The sequence below is a fragment of the Phalacrocorax carbo genome, chromosome 6 (assembly GCF_963921805.1).
Source record: "Phalacrocorax carbo chromosome 6, bPhaCar2.1, whole genome shotgun sequence".
NCBI lineage: Eukaryota > Metazoa > Chordata > Aves > Suliformes > Phalacrocoracidae > Phalacrocorax > Phalacrocorax carbo.
This window is the reverse complement of record NC_087518.1, coordinates 62,212,305-62,220,397: the sequence shown is the minus strand read 5'-3', so window position 1 is coordinate 62,220,397 and position 8,093 is coordinate 62,212,305. Positions and strand designations below refer to the sequence as shown.

At 44.2% G+C, this 8,093-nt stretch overlaps 1 long non-coding RNA gene across 2 annotated transcripts in view; it reads left to right on the top strand.

The window, feature by feature from the left end:
* The first annotated feature begins 256 nt into the window (after positions 1 to 256).
* Positions 257 to 8,093, top strand: part of LOC135313988 (uncharacterized) — a 51,469-nt gene continuing 43,632 nt past the window's right edge. For both annotated transcript variants that reach the window (XR_010373514.1, XR_010373513.1), the window contains exon 1: positions 257 to 597. This is a non-coding gene — a long non-coding RNA (uncharacterized LOC135313988). The remainder of the gene's footprint in view (positions 598 to 8,093) is intronic.

Sequence of the window (8,093 nt, the reverse complement as noted above, 5' to 3'; positions counted from 1 at the left end):
CCAAACATTTGAGTCTCTCTTTAAGGGTTCAGTGAAAAAATTGATAAAATAAAAGCAACCCTTCTAGGAAGGCATTAAGTAATGTTCACTTTGTCCATGGTCTTGTCTCTGCTGGTTTCTCCCAGTGCTAAGCTGGGAGATTGGTCCACGGCCGTGAGTTATTGATTAACTGATGGCGGGATCCCATTTCCTGTGTATCCAAAGCCAAATCCTTTTGAAATACAGCATTACACAAACAGTGCCTTCCACCCAGAGGAAAACGCCATGCTGTTCAGTAACAGCAACGGCAAACACTCCCTTTGGACTGAGGCATAACGCTTCGCTTCCCGCTTAAATGGTTTTGCACTGAAGAGCTGGCACGTTACTCCCCACAGGTGGCTGCGTTTCAGCGGCTGGGTGACGGCAGCCTCCGTTTCTTCTTTCAGCCACAGTGAGTGCTAAACATAACATAGGGCTCCTCTATTTCCACAGGCTATTAACCTTCTAAAACATTTACCTCTGAGGCTAAACTTCGCAGTGCTTCGGCTTCAATTCCGAGAAATATCTCTATTCAGAACCAACGCACTGAGAGGGAATTAAGACCCCTTGCAACAAATGGTAAGCATATACTGGAGCTAAGTGGGGGCTTAAACAGCTTCCTGAGCTTAGTCCTTCTCAAAAGTAACATTTTAATGTTAGCTAGTTTGAGCAAAACTTCTTCATCTGTTTTTGAATAACGAGAGAATGGCAATAAAACACATAACCTTACTGAACTTCTGTCTGTAAAAGCATTTTAAAATATGGCACTTTATCAATAGTATTTTCATAGGATTTACAAAGCACAGCTGAAGTTCGGAAGAACTGAAAGCTGGTGTCTCCAAAACAAAAACAGTAGGTCTGCAAAGACTTATTTGCACCCTTGACATGAAAAGCCCTGGCTTTCTTCTGGGGAAGTACCTCCCTCACGCAGCTGACAACAGGGCCGCCTAAACGGTTTAAATTCCCTCACTGTCAGCTGAAGGCAATATTTGCTTAATGGGGCAGAGGAAAGGGCTGTTCTCAACAGGTGGCTGGGCTGGTGGTTTAACTGCAGGTACTTCAACAGCTTCAAGTGTGAGAACAGTCCTAAGTGAACTTGGAGGGAGCTATTGAGGAAAGGGAGGTATGTATATACGTTATAGCCGGGCTAAACGAGATGCTGTACGTGCTGGGTCTATACGGTACTGCACAAAACTTGCAGAGAAAGGTAATAGCTAAACATTCAAGACCTCATTTTCATTCCCACCGTTTTCATTTAGAAAATGGGGCTGAAGATGAGATATTCTCTGCATTTATAAAATGGCGATATTCTAAGAAAAAATGAAGGCCTGTGGAAGTGGGTGGTTAGTCAGAAAGACTTTCTAGAGCGGAAAGAGAAAATAAAAGTGAAATCAGATACTAAAGGGAGGAAAGCATATCCAACAGTAATTCAGCATTCAGTCACTGGCAAAGGGAGCTTAGCAGTCCAAACAACACATTTTGAAATATTTAATCTGCAGGATCTGTGGAATTATGTATAGGAAGAGATGTCTTGTCTGTTTTCTCAAATTAAATTGATTGAGGTCTGTGCATTATATTACATGGATTTATTCTGATTACATCTGAAGCTAGCGTCTCTCTTCCCAAGGGAGATTCAGAAACTTGAGAACTTTTTTCTTTTTCTTCTTTTTTTTCTTTTTGTGTTTGTTTTTTTTTATTTTTTATTTAATATCATGGGTTTATCTCGGGGATACTGCAGCATTGTTCCTGCATCCATGGTAGCTCAGAAACTGGCGTGCCAATTGGCTGCTGCCTTGCACTTGAAAAGCTGCTGCAGCTCAGTGTGGCTACGCGGAGGCAGCTATAATACACTCATCGCAGTGGTGTCTGAACACTGTGTAATCTCTGAAGTGCTTGAGGATGAATGGCTTATACAAATGTAGAGTATTATTATTGTATACTCTACTTAATTGGGACATACTGCATAGGGATAGCTGCTTTACTGGGTCTATCTCTGTGGAAACTGTGAGGACTGTAGCATGTAGTAATGACTGTTGCTTAATCAAGCTAGTATTGGCATATGTTCTGCCTAAGAGGTCTGACTTAGTTTCTGCTCAATAAAGTGCTGTTTAGCCAGGTGGCAAATAGGTGCGAAATCCTGAACTGGCTTTTAAATACACACGCCGCCCACTAAAGGCGAAGCAGCATATTCGCCTGGACCCTTGGGTAGCTCAGCCGAGGGCGGCCGAGTCCAGCGGGCAGGAGCGGTCTGTCGGCATCGCACCGAGTCGCTCGCGCTGGCGGCGCTGAGCCCACCGGCACCGGCAGCGCCTCTCGCGCGGCGTTTCTGCAGCTCGTGACGGGCCACGTGTGGGTTGTTTGGTCCCCGAAACAACCCAGCGTGGTGGAGCGCCGTCTCCCCAGTGGAAGACGTCAGAGCTTTTGGAGTGTGTGAGGAGCGCGTTGCTCTCCCCAGTAAGCTTGTCTTGCGTTTAACTTCTTCCTTGCCAGCTTCGGGCATGCTTGGGTCTGAGTAGACCCTTTCATGTGATTTTGGCAAGTCTCCTGGGACTGTGGCTCAGTGAAGCGCAGAGCAGGAGGTCTGCGGAGGTAAATGCCAGTCTGTGGAAGAACTAATTCATGTTAGTGTTGGGAAGCTCTGTGGTTTGATGGAGTTGGCGTATGTAGAAATGCTACTGCTTTCTCTTCTCAGCCTTAACCCGTTCACTTAACTAGAATAAAACAGGATATGAGTCCATGCCTCTTTCCATAAGAATACTGTTGTTCTCCCACCTGACAAATCACACGTGCTTTTCACAGGAAAGAAACACAAAGTCTTTGATTTCTCTGTTAGAAAGATAATCATGCTAGTACATGGTGCAAATCATTGTTGTCTTCAAAATGGGGGTATTAAAATGAAAAGCCTACAGATAGTGATGTACAGCCTTGCTGGTTAAACACCTTGGGCTATTTTATTTTACCATAGAACCAAAGAGAGTTTACTATTTCTCTTGTATGGAGAAACCCCGAAGACACTGCTAAATCACTTCTGATTTATAAAAATATATAAAGATTTGTAAAGTCACCATGAAACCAGCAGATGATCTCAAAAATTATCTAAGCATTCTTTCCAAAATTAGTGTTTGATACCAGTAGTATTGTTTGAATGAGAAATCCTTTTAAACATCCTGTGCAGTGGATCTGGTAAGTGCTGGAAGCTGTGTCTTATTATAGCTGCTTGAAATATACGTTGTAAAATCAAAATAATTCAAAGGGTATTCTGCTTCTGAGTTCACCAAGTTTCCATAAACATTCAGTGTTTCCGTGGTTTCCTCTTCACACTGTCAGCAGTCTCTGGACTCTGGGAAACTGGGTTTGCTGCTTCTCCTTAACGGAAGGATGCCGTGAAAGCTGAGCGAGCCCTATGATGCTGTATTCTTCAGTTCTAACCCAGACTGCCAAATTATTGTTTGTCAGTGAGCTGTGATGCCTCGTGTGCTATACTTCATGTATTTCTTGAAAACTCAGCTGCTGAAATCATGTACAGAATTAATCCCGTCTAACTTACACTGTCTGACAATTATGCACGTGTTTTCAACTGGTTTCCTAAGTGCTCCTTCTAAGCACAGCTGTGTAAACAGCCTGTCTGGTGGAGTTCCAGGACAAGGCGAGGGGTGTGCCTCTTTCTGGAGATGCTTTTCTCCCTTTTTCCACTAAAGAAATGGGCTTTGACTGGCACGCTTAGCCTAAACATTACCTCTTCCCTTTCTGAAACTCATTCTCTGGGTTCCTGACGTTAAACTTCCGTAAATCTTTGCCTACCTTCTATTGTCTGTCTTTAAGCAGAACAGTGCTTACCGTTTCTCTTTGCAGTTTGTTGTAAGACTAGCATACTGTTTAATAGGTCTTCGACTCCCTCTGTTTCCTACCTATTTGACATCTAAGTGAAGCTGAGGCTGTGAAGGTCTGTCTCCAGTGCTCTGTACCCCACAGGTACTGGGGCTCTAACCTGCCTCCCGGGTGGACAAGGTTGCTCAGTTTGTGTGGTGCAGGGGCTCTCCGTGGAGCCAGCTGACTGCTTTTTGTGGGACTGAGACAGAGTTGGGGGGGTACCTCCTCGAGGAAATCTCAGCAGAGCTCATAGGACAGGCCATAAAAGTATTTCAGACGTAAATATTCTACTCACAGTTACAGCTGTATTGCCTAGAGGAGCGCCTCCTGATTTCGGGATGGGAGAGCAAAATGTAGCCCTATTAATTTAGCTGTTCCTAGGCTGTGAGAATGTCATTTGTGAATAGTTTGGTCCTGGATAATTAAACAACAAACTTCTTGTTAAATTCTTGTAGGAATCAATTCTTAGCATGGTCTTAATTTATTTTATTTCACAGAGAGGGTGAATTAGACTCGTGATTGGTTTTACTCTCTGTAAGCCCTTTTAAGTTATAGGATTAAATAAAATTATGACCGAGACTAACGATGGACATGGATCAAGATGTCTTTTCTCTCTGTCATGAAATGGAGTGTTATGAAAAGATTTCCTTCCGTTATTAGTTTAGGAAAGAAGAGTCAGGTTGAAAAATAGAACAGAAAATAAAGGGAAAGCTAGTCTGCAGGAGGTGGAGAGAGACCATTTCAGCTCTTCCCAACTTGCCAGAAAATACCTTTGCCTCTCGCATCATCACCTTTCATTCCCCCTGCTCCCAGCTTATGTTAAAATATTCACTGAGGCTGTTGCCCAAAACCACAGCAGCTTAACTACTGTAGTACAGGGTGAATTTGCAACAGGACCCCTGTAGTTTGCCCAGGGGTGGGCAGAGCTGTGCACCGTTACGCAAGCCGCGTATGTAACAGTCAGGCCAAATGGCAAAGCAAAAAAAGGAAAAGCAAGGAAATCACTCATGGACATGCCTGAGAACCGACACAATAGTTTTCTCTGAAGCAATTCTGTCATATTGTGAAAATACATAGTTGGGGCATTATAAAACTTTTTATTATTCACTCAATAGAGCGTAACAGCTCTGAAGCTTACTGCAGTGTTTATTCAATAGACCAGCTCTGTACTTTTGCTCTGTCATGTAAATAGGCATTTGAGCAAGTCTAAAAGGGCATATTTTACTCAACGGACCACAGCGGCTCCTCTGGAGCCTGTTGTACGGTGTGATGCGGTTCCAGGGTTAATGCAGGCATACCCAGCTCCGTGGTGTGCTCTAAGGACCGATCTCCTCCTAACCACTCAGGTGCCTGCATGGGGAGGAGGTTGCTCCAAGCAGCACTGCATTGTGCCAAGCTTTTGGAAGGGAGCAGGTCGGTGGGGACTAATGCCACAGTCCAAATTTTACTGGAGGATCCTATAGTTAAAATCACATGAAAAAACCCACAACTTCTTCCAAATCCCCTGGTAGCCCTTGCACACGTACCTGAAAAATCTTAGTTTTCTGGTGTATGTGTGAACGTCTGGATAAGATTTTCTGAAAAAATGCAGGCGCTTGGCTTTGTCTTGCACTGATTCTCTTCAGCATCCCCCTGCAGAGGGGGATGCACAATCCTAGTGACCCAAAAGGGAGGGTGGAGCAGCAAGCTGAAGCGTCCTGTGAAAGCCTGAGCTGCAAGGGTTTACTTCTCAAACCATAAACGCCTCTGCAGGTTGCGTGAGGGAGGAGCTCTTCTGGAAACAGCAGCCACTCAGCGCTACCAGGGGTTTCACCTATGCCCGGTGTTCCCACAGAATGGCAAAACCTGAGCTTGAGTCATTTACCTCAGCCCCTGTGGCAGGACAAGCATCCTGTATTAGCTGTGACAACACCTCCGCAGTTAAAAGCTGGACCAGAATCTCAGTCAGTGCACGCTAGCGATATGACTGGAAATATTTTATATTGTCATCCCTGCTCCTTCCCTTACTTTAGGGAAACAAAATTGATTTATTGCTGGATTTTTTGGTTTTCTGCCTTTATCTTTTTTTTGTTGTCTTAGTTCTTTCAAAGCTGCTGGCATTGCTGGAGCATTATCACCAGTAAGAGGGGAATTTGCACATGCAAATTTTACTCCCTTAATTAAAATCAGGAGCACTTGATTACACTGCTGAGCCCCAGAGCTGCAAATATGTAAACAAAGGTTACATGCTCAGAAAGGAAAATTGAGCCCTAAGTCATGTTTTCGTGATAGACTTTTGTTAGTTCTTAGTCTACTGTCAATGCGAAGCCCAGTGCCAAATTAAATGCCTTATTCCTAGACTCAAGTGCCTGCTGTTCCAGGAGCACGCTTTGTAGTTATTTTGTTTAGGTTTGGGATTGTTTTGTTTTCATTGTGTATTTGCTCCTCTGACTTGGAAGCCCCTTGCTTTCTGGTAGGTAGGAAGCAAGCAATTAAGAGCAGGTGTAGCTCAAAGAATGTGATGGGGCATCTGGAAGAGGTGATTAACAGGAAAAAGAAGCCATGGGTTTTATTTTGGTTTTTTTGTACTTGTCCTCCAGTGTGTGGCCTTAGTCCTTCAAAATCCAGCGACTGCTGTGCTTCCGCTGCCTCTGGAGGTCAGGAGGATTCTCACTGATGGAGCTGAGAGTATGATTTAGTGAGACGTTGTCTCTTGTGGTGACCACCTTTCTCAAAATGCTCGATCCTGGCCTTGCACAGCAGTCTTCAGCCCCCCTCAGCTGTGTTGGTACAACTGTCCTTGATCATTGAAATGACCTGGTCACAGGAAAAACAAAGAACCCAGCAGAGGACCCTGGAACTGTGCGCCTTCTCTAAAACAGATAATTTCAATTATCTAATTCATAGCACCGTCCCACAAATAGCGCCGGCATGACTGAGAGCCCGGGTGTGAGCCAGGGAAAGAAATGGCTGAGGAGGGATCAGTTGAGGAGCAAGAATTTCTGAGACCAGATAGACCAATGCCATGAGCATACTTGTCAGACGGACCTTCTCTGATAAAGCCAGTAGCGTTACGTTTCAGTTTTCCGAAGTTTTTCTAAGCATAAAACAGTGTAGCAGTGCAGAAGATTTGCTTTCCTTACAAACGTCTTATTGAGCTGCAAGGTTGCCTTTTTCATCAGTATCTCCCAGTCCTAACAAATAAGACCAGTCTTGGAGCAGATATGGCAATTAAAAGAACACAAGATGCTTATACTGGTGTAGCGCCCACATATTCCCTAGGTGTTTCCTTAAGAAGACACGTATACGGTGCAAAGTAGGTGTGATACTCCTCCATGCTGGTTCGTCACACTTGCTTTGCAAGGCAAAAGTGACTGTACATGGTATTAGTCAGAGGAGAATAAGGCTTGTTTTAGGTAAGAAGCTCTGAGATTTCCTAAGGCTATGGTGTGATGTGCCCTGTTCACATTTTTAAAAAAGATTTTTGCAGGGACTTATTTCTTCAACATTGGTCTTAATTTTAACACTTTGAGGTCTTTTCTGCTTACTCTCTGACTATGAGCTTTTCCTGATATGGAAGATATGCAGCAGAATTCAGTACCTGCACAGATGATGCCCCAGAAACAGCAGAGGCTGGTGCCAGTATGTCACGTTTTCAGTTTGTAAATTCCACTGACCCGTTCCAGTTAAGGTCCCAATTCAAGCCCGCTCTCCACACACAGCCTCTGATTGATTAGGAGTAACTAACTATCAAAGAAAATTTATAAAATAAATTGCCACAACCTTCACAGGTCTGATGAAAGCATAGCTGGCGGGACCTAAGCTCAAGGCGGATCACGCTACCCACGTGCCTGGCAGCTTAGAGCCTTCGGTGAGATTTATTGCCATTAAGAGAGACTAGTTTGATTAAAACTCCTAGAATCAAGCAGGTATCCCTCAACTCCACATACTGCCCTAGCATAAATACGCAACCTGCTGTACTCTGATCTGTGACACAGACAGCGACTTCACGTCATCGGGAAAATGGATCTCGGCGTTTTGTCTTTATTTTGCACGGGACTTCGTACGCAGCCAAAGTAATACCCAGACTAGCTTATTAATGAAAGCAATGCATTTCCTAAAGATGAACCCAAACGCAAAGGGCAAGTTTCTGTTACCGGGATCAAGTCTTTTCCTTGGTCCGTTCCTGCACACATCGCATTAACATTAACGGGAGTGTCAGCCAC